We start from the raw sequence: 14297 nt of genomic DNA on the forward strand, positions 1-14297 counted from the left end.
GAGATAGCTCAGAGGTTAAGAGCACTGTTCTTTCTTCCAGAGATCCTGATTTTGATTCCCAGCAACAATACGGTGACTCACAACCATCTTACTGGGATCTGAAGCTGTCTTCTGGCATCCAGGCAGACAGATAGAGCTCTCATGTACATTAAATAAATAAATCTTTAAAAATTGCAAGTAAGTTCCACACATTAAAGAGCTTAAAATAATAAATTCAAAAGATTCTTATCAGACTAGAGATCTGTCTCAATGTTAAGTACCTGTCTAGCATCTAAGATCCTAAAAAACATCTGTAGGGTTGAAAACATTTTCAGTATCAATGAAGTACACAAAAAGCATGAAGACTCAATATAACTAGTACCATTATCACAGCATTGATGCAGTTTTATGTGTGCATACTTTCATCTGTGTGTAGGGACATGTGTGAGCATGTATGAAGTGTACATGTATGACATGTATGTGTGCAAATGTACATATGGAGGCCTGAGGTTGATGTTGAGAATCATCTCCCATTACTCTTGCACATTATTCACTGAGTCAGCTACTCCATCAAACCCAGAGCTTCCCAATATGACTAGTCTTGCTAGTCATCTTGATCTGGGGATCCCCCGCCTAAGCCTACCCATCCTGGAATTACTGTCATACACACCTGGCATTGTACACAGGTTCCTAAGAATCTGAGCTCTGGCCCTCATGTTTTGACAGCAAGTGTTTTTACTGCCTTGAGATCTCCTTAGCCGCATATTGTAGCCTGCACACAACAGAACAACAGATCTTCCTACACTATCCTGCTCTGTAAACAATGTTCCATATAAGAAATTCCCCTGTCTTCTCAAGTATCTGCAGGCAAGATCTCTCTCTCTCTCTCTCTCTCTCTCTCTCTCTCTCTCTCTCTCTCTCCTGAATTGCTCTGCTTGACCTCAGACTAACTCTGGAAATCTGTTCTAATCTTCTGGCTCCTTCTCATTCTCTAGCTTGTTCTGTCTTCACCTGTGTCTAGCTTGTTCTCCAACCCGTCTCTATGAAATTCTCCTGGTAAAACTGCCACCCTCTTTTGTTTCTCTGCACTGCTTTTGCTTAAGTAGTCTCTCTTTCCCCTCTGTTCTTATGAGAGTTGGGTATGTCCTATTCTGTCAAATCTTTCTCTAATTCATCACCTTGTCTGCCACTCAATAAGACATCACTTTCAAACATGAATGCTTCCTTCTACAAACTAACTTTACCCTCATTGTTTGGAATTAAAGGTATGTATTAAGGGTGTGTCTGTATTCCAGCCAGAGGGATTAAAGGTTGTCAGAAGCCATCATAGGACAAGCTAATAACTGTCTTCCTGAGATAAGTCTGCTTTGGATTAATAATGCATGACCGATTTGCTCCCATAGGCAAGATCCAGCAGAAAATCATTTTAGGAAAGATTCCCGCTAGTTATGTTTTTCCTGTTATTATTAAACATATATAATGATCACTGGGTATTGAAAATGTACTGTCCTATAGTAATGCTATATAGACAAAAAGATGATTTATTAATTCTTTTCTTTTCATGGTTCAGAGTGAATGATGGGGTGGGGTTCACCATGGATGGATGGCTACACTCCCCCACCAACCCTGTAATTTTACTTTACCATCTCATTTGTTCTCCAGGATTGGGCTCAAGTGATATGATCCCCTTGTCTCTGCATCCTGAGTAGCAGGGACTCCATGGGCCCACTGCAGGCTTACTTCTCTCGTTTGCTCTTGTTTCAGGAGTAACTGAAGAGGATAGCTGGGATGCAGCTTCCTGAGGCATAGGAGAATGGCTGGAACAGCACAGGCTTTCTGTCGTCTCCAACTCTGGATGCTGTGAGACTGTCCTGATGTCCCATAGGGGCCTTAATTCTGATGATCTCCACCAAAACCTTCATCTTCTGAACCTGGACCAACCTACACATGTTTCTCCCCAGAGAGCAGCCAAGTCTTTGTTATAGAGAAAACACCAGGATAATCTGTCCATGGTGACCTTTTGCAAATATCCAGACACAAAAACGTTCTCTCTAAAACATGTTCAAGTTATGTTCCATTGGCCGTCCCTCCCCAGTGAGTGCTTGGGTACAGTCATTCTGGCTCCAGGTACTTTCTGAGTGGGCTTCATTGAGATTCTTCAGTTGTGGTACAAGTGTGTTCTGAGTCTTTTTTTTTTAATTGGATATTTTATTTGTTTACATTCCAAATGTTATCCCCTTTCCCTGTTTCTCCTCTGCAAACTCCCTCTCCCATCCCCCCCCCAACCTGCTTCTATGAGGGTGATCCTCCATCCACCCACCCACTCCCACCTCACCATATTAGCATTCCACTACACTGGGGCATCAAGCCTTCACAGGACCAAGTACTTCCCCTCCCCTTGATGCCAGATGAGGCCCCTTCAGCTCCTTCAGTACTTCACCTAACTCCTCCATTGGAGTCCCCCTGTTCAGTCCAATGGTTGGCTACAAGCATCTGCCTCTGTATTGGTCAAGATCTGTCAGAGCCTCCCAGGAGACAGCTATATCAGGCTCCTATCAGCAAGCACTTCTTGGCATCAGCAATAGTGTCTGGTTTGGTGTCTGCATATGGGGTGCATCCCCAAGTGGGGCATTGTCTGGATGGCCTTTCCATCAGTCTCTGCTCCACTCTTTGTCCCTGTATTTCCTTTAGAGAGGAGCAATTCTGGGTTAAAATTTGGGAGATGGGTGGGTGGCTCCATCCCTCCAACCAGGGGGTCATGCCTAACCTTTGGATATGGTCTCAATAGGTTCTCCCTCTCCTTTGTTGGATATTTCAGCTAATGTCATCCCTGTGGGGTCCTGAGAGGCTCTTTCTTCCCTGGCATCTGGGACTTTCTGGTTCCTACTCCCAGTTCCCCATCTCCCATTGCTACACACCTCTGTTCAATTTCCTGACCCTCTGTACATCTCCATTTCCTCCCATACCTGATTCTGCCCCTCTTCACCCCCTCTTCTCTTCTTCCCAAGTCCCTCCCACCCTCTACTTCCCTTGATTATTTTGTTCCTCCTTCTAAGAAGGGCTGAAGCATCCACTCTTTGGTCTTCCTTCCTCTTGACCTTCATGTGGTCCGTGAGTTGTATCGTGGGTATTGCATGCTCTTTGCCTAATATCCACTTATCAGTGAGTATATACCATGTGTGCTCTTTTGTGACTGAGTGACTGAGTTACCTCACTAAGGATGATATTTTCTAGATCCATTTGCCTTCAAATTTCATGAAGTCATTGCTTTTAATAGCTGAGTAGCAATCCATTGTGTAAATGTACCACATTTTCTGTATCCATTCCTCTGTTGAGGGACGTCTGGGTTGTTTCTAGCTTCTGACTATTATAAATATGGCTGCTATGAACATAGTAGAACATGTGTCCTTATTGTATGTTGGAGCATCTTCTGGGTATATGCCCAGGAGTGGTATAGCTGGGTGCTCAGATACTACTATAACCAATTTTCTGAGGAACCACCAGACTGATTCTCAGAGTGGTTGTACCAGTTTGCAATCCCACCAGCACTGGAGGAGTATTCCTCTTTACAGTCTGTTAGTCTGTGTCTTTTTATTGGGGGAATTGAGTCCATTGATGTTAAGAGATATTAAGGAATAGTGATTGTTGGTTCTTATTATTTTTGTTCTTAGAGGTGGAATTATGTTTGTGTAGCTATCTTCTTTGGGGTTTGTTGAAAGAAGATGACTTTCTTGTTTTTTCTAGGATATAGTTTCCCTCCTTATGTTGGAGTTTTCCATCTATTATCCTTTGTAGGGCTGGATTTGTGGAAAGATATTGTGTAAATTTGTTTTTGTCATGAAATATCTTGGTTTCTCCATTTATGGTAATTGAGGTTTTGCTGGGTATAGTAGCTTGGGATGGCATTTGTGCTCTCCTAAGAGTCTGTATGGCATCTGTCCAGGGTCTTCTAGCTTTCATAGTCTTTGGTGAGAAGCCTGGTGTAATTCTGATAGGTCTACCTTTATATGTTACTTGACTTTTTCTCTTACTGCTTTTAATATTCTTTCTTTGTTTTGTGCATTTGGTGTTTTGACTGTTATGTGACAGGAGGAATTTCTTTTCTGGTCTATTTGGAGTTCTGTAGGCTTCTTGTATGTTTATGGGCATCTCTTTCTTTAAGTTAAGGAAGTTTTCTTCCACAATTTTGTTGAAGATATTTACTGCCCCTTTAAGTTGGGAATCTTTGCTCTCTTCTATACCTATTATCCTTAGGTTTTGTCTTCTCATTGTGTCCTGGATTTCCTGGATGTTTTGGGTTAGGGGCTTTTTGCATTTTGCATTTTCTTTGACTGTTGTGTCAATGTTTTCTACGGTATCTTCTGCACCTGAGATTCTTTCTTCTATCTCTTGTATTCTGTTGGTGATGCTTACATCCATGACTCCTGATCTCTTTCCTAGGTTTTATATCTGCAGGGCTGTCTCCCTTTGTGATTTCTTTATTGTTTCTATTTCCATTTTTAGATCCTGGATGGTTTTGTTCAATTCCTTCACCTGTTTGGTTGTTTTTTCCTTTAAAGGATTTTTGTGTTTCCTCTATAAGGGCTTCTACTTGTTTACCTGTGTTTTCCTGTGTTTCTTTAAGGGAGTTATTTATGTCCTTCTTAAAGTTCTCTGATCATCATCATGAGATGAGATTTTAAATGAGAGTCTTGCTTTTCTGGTATGTTGTGGTATCTAGGGCTCGCTGTGGTGGGAGAATTGGGTTCTGATGATGCCACGTAGCCTTGCTTTCTGTTGCTTATGACCTTGCACTTGTCTCTCATCATCTGGTTATCACTGGTGTTAGCAAGTCTTGTTGTCTCTGACTGTGGCTTGTCCCTCCTATAAGCTTGTGTGTCAGCACTCCTGGGAGACCAGTTCTCTCCTGGAGGAATTTGGGTATGGAGAGCTGTGGCACAGGGTCAGCTTAGGGATGCAGACAGGAACCAGAAGGATCCTGTCCTTGGCTATTCCTTGGTTCCTGTGTCCTGATGGCTCTGGGTGAGTCCCTCTTAGGCCAGGAATTTGAACAGAAGTAGTTGTCTTACCTGTGCTCACAGGTGTGTCAGCACTCCTGGAGACCAGCTCTCTCCCTGCAGGAATTGAGAATGGAGAGCTGTGACACAGGGTCAGCTCCAGGGCACAGACTGACTTCTTAATTCTTAATGGTGATCCCATAAGAATTCCTAAAATAATATCAGTATTTATTAAGCTACTTTATAATGGGACTGCTATTAGGTCCTTTCTAATACTCAAAACTGCAATGAAAACTCTGCCAGTATCCAGATGACACCAGTTAATTGCTTCTACTACTCAGAGCACATTCCAAAAGGTTGTAAAACCATTGATCTAAGGTCAGAAAAAGGGAACTAGTGACTTAATATAGGTGCTAGGACAGAAGATAAAATATTGACTCGGTTTATGTATACAAAACTTCACTAACAACTTAGTTATGTTTTTTAACTCCCCATGAACTTGTGAAGCTGTGACAGGTGATGAATGTTTAGCCAGAAAATTACTCCTAATGGATATGCATGTAAACATTCTTTGTTGTGAACGTATTTGATTTATTATTTGAATTTATGTGTAAACTTGTGATGAACTTTTTACCATGTAATCGTGTATTCTGATAGATGTATAAGTGCTGAAGAGAACATCATTATCATTCTGCTTTCCCCTTTTTCTTGGAAAACTTTCTATAGGAAACCTTTTACAAATTAGAAATAAACACTAAATTTATGTTTCAAAGTGTCCTTTATTCTTCCTGTGACTTTAACTAGCAGGCTGAAAGTGAGAGCTCCACAATTCCTGTGGAGTTAGAACAGAGGCTGCTTTACTTAATCTCCTGCTGTTTTAGGATGAAGTGCTAAATGTAAGAGACTTGCAGTTTTGTCCTCCATATTTGAAATACTGGGATTAGCTATGTGCTACAAAACCCAGATGTTTCTTGATTTTTGTTGAATTCTCTGAACTAAGAATAATAATATCTGAAATACTTTATCAAGAGTATTTAAGGTATTACTATTCTTTATTTTATCAAAAGTATTTAGTAAGGGGGTTGAAAGATGGTTCAGCAATTAAGAAAACTTGCTTGCTGCTCTTTCAGAGAACTAAAGTTCATTTCCCAGCATCAACATCAGGCAGCTCACAACCACTTATAATCCAGCTCCCAGAGGATACAACACTCTTTTCGGACTTTTGTGGATACTACATTCATGCAGCATATACCCACACAGACCTTGCACATATACATAAATGAATAGTAAATTCTTGAAGATATTTCTCTGAGTAGTATTTAAATATATTGTGGAATATTTATAGACAGAATAACACTAGAAGTCTAAAGTTGCAGCCAAAATTCTAGAAATGCTTCAGGAAATATTAATGTGATGCTAAGTTACAGAAGTCAACCATTTCTAGATAATTTAGTAAAAGATACTTTAGGGGGATGGAGAGATGGTTCAGTCACAAGTCAGTAAAGTGTTTGCTTTGCAAACATGAGGACCTGAGCTCAGATCCCAAACACCCCCATAAAAATTGGGCATGATGGAAAGTATTCAAATCCAAGCACTGGGGAAGCAGGTGGACGGACAGCTTGTTGAGCTAAATCTGTATGTGCCAGGTCCAGTGAAAGACCACCTCAAAACGTAAGGTGGAGATACAGACTGTGGAAGACATCCAATGCTGACTTCTGGCCTTCATGTACATGTATGTGCAGAGAGAGAGAGAGAGAGAGAGAGAGAGAGAGAGAGAGAGAGAATTTTTAAAGTTCTCATTATAATTTATTTCTTACATACTTTCAATTTGTTAGTATACCTTAATACTCACTATGTAGAAATTAAATAATACACCTAAAGAGATTAGAAATAAAATTCTGAAAAATGAAAGAATATTGGTCTTTGATGAACATCCTCTTATTAGAAATTGGAATCAAATCCTATAATTCACCTTTAATAGACTTGATGAAATGAGAAACTTAAAACATCGAGGGAAAGCTAGCTTTGGTAAGCTGGCTCTAGTTTTAGAAATGACTTCTGTTACTAAAATGAACATGTTTTTTTGACTACAATACATGCGATTTATAAAGTTAAGAAGGAAGCTATAAAGAAAATTAACAGAAAAAAGTAACATTTCAAATAAAATATTGATTTCAAGAGAAAGGCTATTATACATCAAAATGTTTTTATTTTGGGCAATAAAAGACATGATAAACTTTTTAGTCTCCTGTTTATTGAATCTTGAAATTTTGATGTGTTTGGTAGTAGAATGCTTGTCCAGAATGCATTAAAGACTTGGTTTTAGCCCTATGACCAAGAAAAGTAAATACAGACAGACAGACATTTAAAGTTCTCTGTTTATTTGAACTACACATTAGTTAATCTTTTTGGAAAACAACCAGGTACAATTTATCAAAAAGTAAAATATTATTTTGCTTAACAAAATTACTTCTAGGATGCTCATTTATCTACATGAACACATATTACATTTTCAAGTATATTCATAAGATATTATGTTTACTATGAAAAACAACCTAAACTCCACCGGTAGGCAAAAAATAAGTTAATATATTATAGTAGCTATGAAAAAGAATAAGGCAGCTTACAGGCTATAATTGACAAGAAATGATTCCCACTTAGAAGAGCATAAAAATATTCATGTAATATAAATATTTATGCATGGAATGAAAACGTTCTAGAAATTAACATGGGGTGGACATGAGAGGACTTTGGGTATTTTGCATTTATGTATTAATTTTTACTTCACTAAAAGCAACACACATGCCTGTGTATCCATCATTAAGACATTTTTATATATTTAGAAAAGAAAGCTACATGTTCTAATACTATAAAATGTAATAATAATTAACCTGGGGCAAGAGTACACTGATGAGTAATTCCAATTTTGTGTACCATTAACCTTTCATACATAATTGTTGCGGGAAATATGCACACCAAGCTTTTAGAAATATTAAATGAAATTTTAAGTGAAAAAAATCAAGCTACCTTCCAAATATGTTGACTGGAAAAGCAAGGTGTGATCCGATGGCATATGGCATTCACCCAAAGTGGTGACCACACCCAGCCTTGCCTGTGATGACATTCTCTATATACATGGCTTACAGAAACAAATCCTTTAGAAATATACCAGGAAACACAGCAGGTTACCACTGTATTATCTGACAGGATAGTAAGGAAGCACCCGAAAGCTACACAAAAAGAAAAAAGATACTTTTCAAACTAGGTACATAATTATGTTTGTATGTTTAGATAAAATTATAATGGAAAAAGTGCTAAGCTTTTAAGGAAAAAAGCTACCAGAAATAATACATAAAATTATTTAAACTCTAGGTTGCCAAATATTTGGTTCATGGTGACTGTTTTTGTCCCTACTAATTTTGGCATCATGTTCCCTAGGCTAAAATAAATACCAAGAGTATTATTAGACCCAAATAACAAATCACTCAATCATGTCCCAACCAATAGTAGCCACTTAGAAAGATTACTCACATAAATATTTTTTAAAATATTCTTTAGCACAGGTGGGATCCGTCAACAGTACAACCTCTCTAGCCTTGGAATCAGAGTGGACACTATCCTTCATTACTTGTGCCACACTGATGTTTGTGGTCCTTGTTCTCTTTCACAACAACCAAGACCTAAGCCTCCGAAGACTAAGAGACAACAAATTCTCATACTGAAACTGTGAAGTACCTAGAGCTAATAGGCCCAGGTGTCGAATATCACTGCTGTATTTTCCATTGAAAACTGAAAAAAGATGGAGCAACCCTGCAAGGTTCCCTGAGAGCCCAGAGACCTCAGTGTCCTTTGGGAATGGGACACCTTTCCTTGACACCTTCCTAGTTCTTCATTTGTCCTTGTTTATGCTCACAAAGTTCTATACTATTGGAACAGTGGGAGCTTGCCACCAAGTCTGACAACCCGAGTGTGATCCCCCCAGACCCCAGACGTGATAGACGGATGCACATGACTAGTTACCTCCAGCTCCTGATGCCAGGAAGCTCCCAATCCCCCAGCAAGATAGACCATAGAATTTTGAGCCAAAACAAACTCATCCTTCCTTAAGTTGGTTTTGTCAAATGTGTTATCACAGAATAACACATTTAACACGTAATAACAGAACATGTTATTAGCACAATTAGACTTAAGAGAAATAAAATATGCTACCACACTTAATACCTCTATATGGATTTATCAAGCGTGCTCGTCATCTAAGATTATCTTTGTTAAGTTCCTGTGATTGTTTATCTGTAAATAAGGTTATACAAAGAAAAAATGTTGGTAGAGGAAGAAATGTTACTTGTTGTTTCACTATTGTCTCCTTGTTTTCTGAATGGTTTCATTATTATTATTATTATTTCCAAAATGTGTATCTTAAAATGGCCAATGTTGAAATGTACATTTGTCTACTTTTCTTGAGGCTAACCCCAGTATTTGGTGGCTTTTTGTGATAGATTTTTTATCTAAGATATTAAATCCTGTTGGCAAAAAGTCAAAAAGCCAAAAAAAAATTTTTTTTATTCAAGTTAAAACTTCAACATAAATATCTTAAATTATACAAACATGAGTTTTTAAAATCACAGAAAATAAAATATATTTCTCTATAATTACTAGTCACAATTCCTACAAGCATTCTTTTAGTTTTGTTTTGTTTTTTTAAAAAGATTCATGGAAAATGGGTGTTAGTTGTAGGTAATTCAGGAATAGACAGAGCTGTCCTGCCACCTTGTGGCCTACTGGGGAACTGCTGCTTCAGCACCAAAGCCTATTTCAAGGTTTGTTGGTTTCCTACACTCTCCAGGTGATCTGCCTCTAATTCCTCACCTCCAAATACAAATACAGCCAGGCTTCCCTAATTGCAAATGAAAACCACAAGGGAAATGCTCTAAATCCTTGCCACTTCCTAATTTATAATTCATTTGACCTCTTCTACAAGGCTATGGATTTTGAGGAAGAGTGAGTGAGTAACCACCTTCAGAGGTGTGCTAAAATCAGCATGGAAATGTCTGCTCTTACCAGTACTTTAAAATTTCAAGTCAGTTCTCAGATCATAGCCTGAAATTAGGTGTATTTATACAATGGAAATTAGACTGCTTTCCCAACTAGCTGTGGCAATACAGACCTGTAATCCCAGTAAGACTCGAGAGCAACCTGGATTACCCAGAAAGAGATCTCCCCCTCCCTCCCTTGCCCTCCCCCCTCCCTTACCCTCCCCCTCCCTTCCCCATGTACATAGTATATACACATATTTTTTCATTTAATTTCTCTGTATTTATTTTCTTACAATTATCACATACTAGAGAGGGGAGGTGATATTGTGCGCCGCATTAGAGTTTCATGGGAATTAAATAACCAAAATAAAAGGGCTTTGAGTGGCTAGTGCATAGTTTGTGCCCAGTAAACATTACAAAAGTATTCTCCCACAATCCTATCATAATACCTTGTAGGTAGTATACCATGAATAAATACCCAGCTATTTATAAAAATAAAATAAAAATTTTCAATAGGATATTTGAGATTTGTTAACACTGACCATAGGTAACAGGTTGAAGTAGGCCAAACCTTTAAACCAGATATAGCTAATCCAGTCATTACCCTTTTTGCTGTGCTCACACACGCAGGCGTGCAGGCACAGACTCACACACCCTGAAATTCCTGACTGTTCTCTCCCTCCTCCTCTCTCTCTATCTCTATGTTCTGCATGGTATACTAAAGTGCTCTCCTTTTCTCCCTTTAACCATTTCATTTCATGCAAAATAAATAATGTATGCCTCATTCTGTTCGTAGAATGTCTGCAGTGAATAACAGATCACTCGGCTTCATGCCTAGTGAATGAGCATTTTATATTTCTCCAAGGGGAAGAAAATGAAGTCGCTTTTTACCATTCCACTCACGGATCCCATGCTCTGGGAGCAGAAGGGAATGGGTTCTTCATATTGACCTTTGGGGAAAGACAAAATTAAGTTTCCAAGCACAAAGTTGAAAACTAAATTGCCATGAGCCCCAGACGCTTTGCACAAAGCGAAGCAAGAAATGTCCCTGTCTATTATGGTTGCACAGGCCACATTTGCCAAGGCAGAGTCCATATCTGTCTCTGACCTAAGGAGGCTTTCTCTCTTCACCTTTTACCAAAGGTGTGCACATTCTCCTGCATGGGCGTCCCTCTGTGAGCTACCCTCCCCTCTCCTCACTTGCACTACTCATCCCTAGTACCACACACTGCTTTAGCTTCAAAGTGAGAGCCACCTATGTGGAAAGACCTGACAGCAGCTTCGCTCAGCTGAAAAACATAACTGAACAGACACACACACACACACACACACACACACACACACAAAACCACTAGTTGCGAAAACAGGCTTGGAATATGATCTACTCCAGATGGTTTGGAACAAAATTCGAATTGTCCAAATGTAAATGGATTCATCTAGCATAAATTGCCCTTACTTATCCATGATTAATTGGAACAGAGATGTTTCTCATGCAGAAAATAAAAGCAAGTATTAACTTTTCTCGCAGATGAACATTTTCCCAGGAATTTATAAATAATGGCCATAGTCATCTGTGGCTTTAAAACACACAAGTGGGACCGGGATTGTATAGCTCAGTGGTTACACACTTGCCTAACATGCACAGGTTCAATCCCCAGCTCTGTACGGTAACAATATGAATTTTAAATTTTTAAAAACATAGGCTGAAACAGACAACTGCCTTCAGGACACTGGTCAAACAGGAGGCAATTTTGCTTAATGGAATTTCCTTAGACCTTGATTGGCAGCCCTATCCAAGAACATATGGATAGCACTGTGTGTCACAGGAAGAAGCAGCCTCCAAGTAAAATAAGATAAGTGAGTCATGAATGAATAGTCCCACAAACACGGATGCACCTGTATTCTATGTGATGATAGAATGTACAGAGTGTGATCTGCCTCCAGCTCCATTCCAAAGAACAATGTCAAACATGATAATATTTTTTTTCTCTGCCAGATGTCGCCAAGTTAGCTTACTATGTAGTTACTTGGCTTTTTGTTGTTTAATGTTTGAATGCCAACACTGGAGCAGATGGCTGGCCTGAATGCCAGAGAAGTGGTAAAACTGGCTGCCTCACCGCAACAGGTACTGCCAGATTGTATGAAGGCAAAAGCCCAAGCCACAAAGGCCTCCAAACTTGGGGTTCCAGAAAGCACAATCAACTTCTTGTCTAACTCGAGAACTAATAGCAGAAACTTTGGTTCTTTGCGGGGAGCATGTCCCTAATTTGCTAAGAGATTTTCTTTTTACATTCACAAATTTCATCTCCAGTTGGAGTAGTTCCCTGTGTCATCCACCGTGGAATATCGAGGCTCTGTATAAAAGTGAATTGTACTTTTAAGTTGAGCTTGTAGGTGAACTCCAAATCATGAACTTTCAGAGCTGAAACTTCACTAAAGACAATGTGTGTGAAAAATAGTTGACTAAAAAAAAATACCTGTAAATTGAAATGTGTGGCTCAGTGGGAAAACAAGTCTTTCCAATTAAAGAGATCAAGGCTAAACTTAAACTAGAAAGAGAAGAGGCGGGGGTTTAGAGCCATAGGAGGTGACAGATCATCCATGGGACACAGGTGTGAGTACAGCACACAGCTGGGACACAGGTGTGAGTACAGCACACAGCTGAGACACAGGTGTGAGTACAGCACACAGCTGGGACACAGGTGTGAGTACAGCACACAGCTGGAACACAGGTGTGAGAACAGCATACAGCTGGGTGAACGAGTCAACACTGGAATGACACTGAATGTCTGCTTCTACTGTTGCAAACAAAGTTCAATTTCCCACAAAAAAAAAACCCACCTGCTCCATTGTGAGACCCAGGGTGGGAACAGCCACATAGTCTGGCTGAGTGACACCAACATAGCCCAGAGTTCTTCCTTCACTTCTTTAAAAACAACAACAAAGGCTGAGCAGATGAAGAAAATAGGGTGAGAAGCCACTTTGATACCCATTCATAAATTGGTGGCTTTTCTCATCACTTTTACAACTCCCAAGAGAGTCATGGCCATATATGCAATAGATTTATACAATTCAGCCCTCTGATGTAGCTCACAGCAAATTACAGTAAAATCAGTTAAATGCCACAGTACAAACTCCTCTGTAGCTTAATGGATGTTTGGCAGCTGTGAGGCTCCAGGCCTGGAATATTCAGCAATGAGATCAAGTCTACCTTTGTGGCAAACCAATTAACCCCATTATATTTTCAAAGTGGAAGGGCACAGTCCTCTGGAAGGACATTTAAGTTACATAATACCATCCACTATGTAAATCACCGTACTTTCAAGTAAGATTTGTTTTTTAAAAAGTGTACACTTTTTAATTCTTTGTTGTTGTTGTTTTTCGAGACAGGGTTTTTCTGTGTAGTCCTGGCTGTCCTGGAACTCACTCTGTAGACCAGGCTGGCCTCGAACTCAGAAATCCGCCTGTCTCTGCCTCCCAAGTGCTGGGATTAAAGGCGTGCGCCACCAATTCTCTAACTTTAAATGCTTTGCCTTTTCCAAAGCAACCAGAAGAAAGGCAGCTTCTAAACAAGCATGTAAAGACAGGAGCTTTCTTGGAATTTTCTAGCCAGTCAGGTTAAGCAAAATGGTTAGTTCCAAGGTCATGATATACAGTGGAGAGTGACAGAATACAGCTGAGGGGAATCCCTGGCCTTCGCTTATATCTGACCAGCCTATACACCTTCACACACACCCATACACCACATAGACAATAAATTAATAAGTAAACAAAAATAAATAACTCATGGCAAGATAGATAGGTAGGTAGGTAGGTAGGTAGGTAGATGGACGGACAGACGGACGGACGGACGGACGGAGGTAGGTAGGTAGGTAGGTAGGTAGATGGACGGACGGACAGACAGACAGACAGACAGACAGACAGACAGATAGATAGATAGATAGATAGAAGATAGTGTGTGTGTGTGTGTGTGTGTGTGTGTGTGTGTGTGTGTGTGTGTGTAGAAGTTGGGCATGTAGCTCAGCTAGAATAATGCTTGCCTAACATCATAAAAAAAAAGCCTTGGACACACAAAGAAACTTAAACCTCTTACATGTAACTTTAATTAAAGATAAAATAATATAATTTTCTACAGCTTTTAAAAATGTCCTCAGTGTTATTATTTATCCCTCCTTCCTCCCTCTCCCACAATACTGCCTTATCTCTCAGCCCTTCTCAGTTAAAGCCACCTCCCCCATTTTCCTATTTTCCCCTTCATACCGCCTGTGTCCTGCTATGCCCCTCTCAA

This window comes from Grammomys surdaster, unplaced genomic scaffold (assembly GCF_004785775.1).
Source record: "Grammomys surdaster isolate TR1022 unplaced genomic scaffold, NIH_TR_1.0 220, whole genome shotgun sequence".
Taxonomy (NCBI): Eukaryota; Metazoa; Chordata; class Mammalia; order Rodentia; family Muridae; genus Grammomys; species Grammomys surdaster.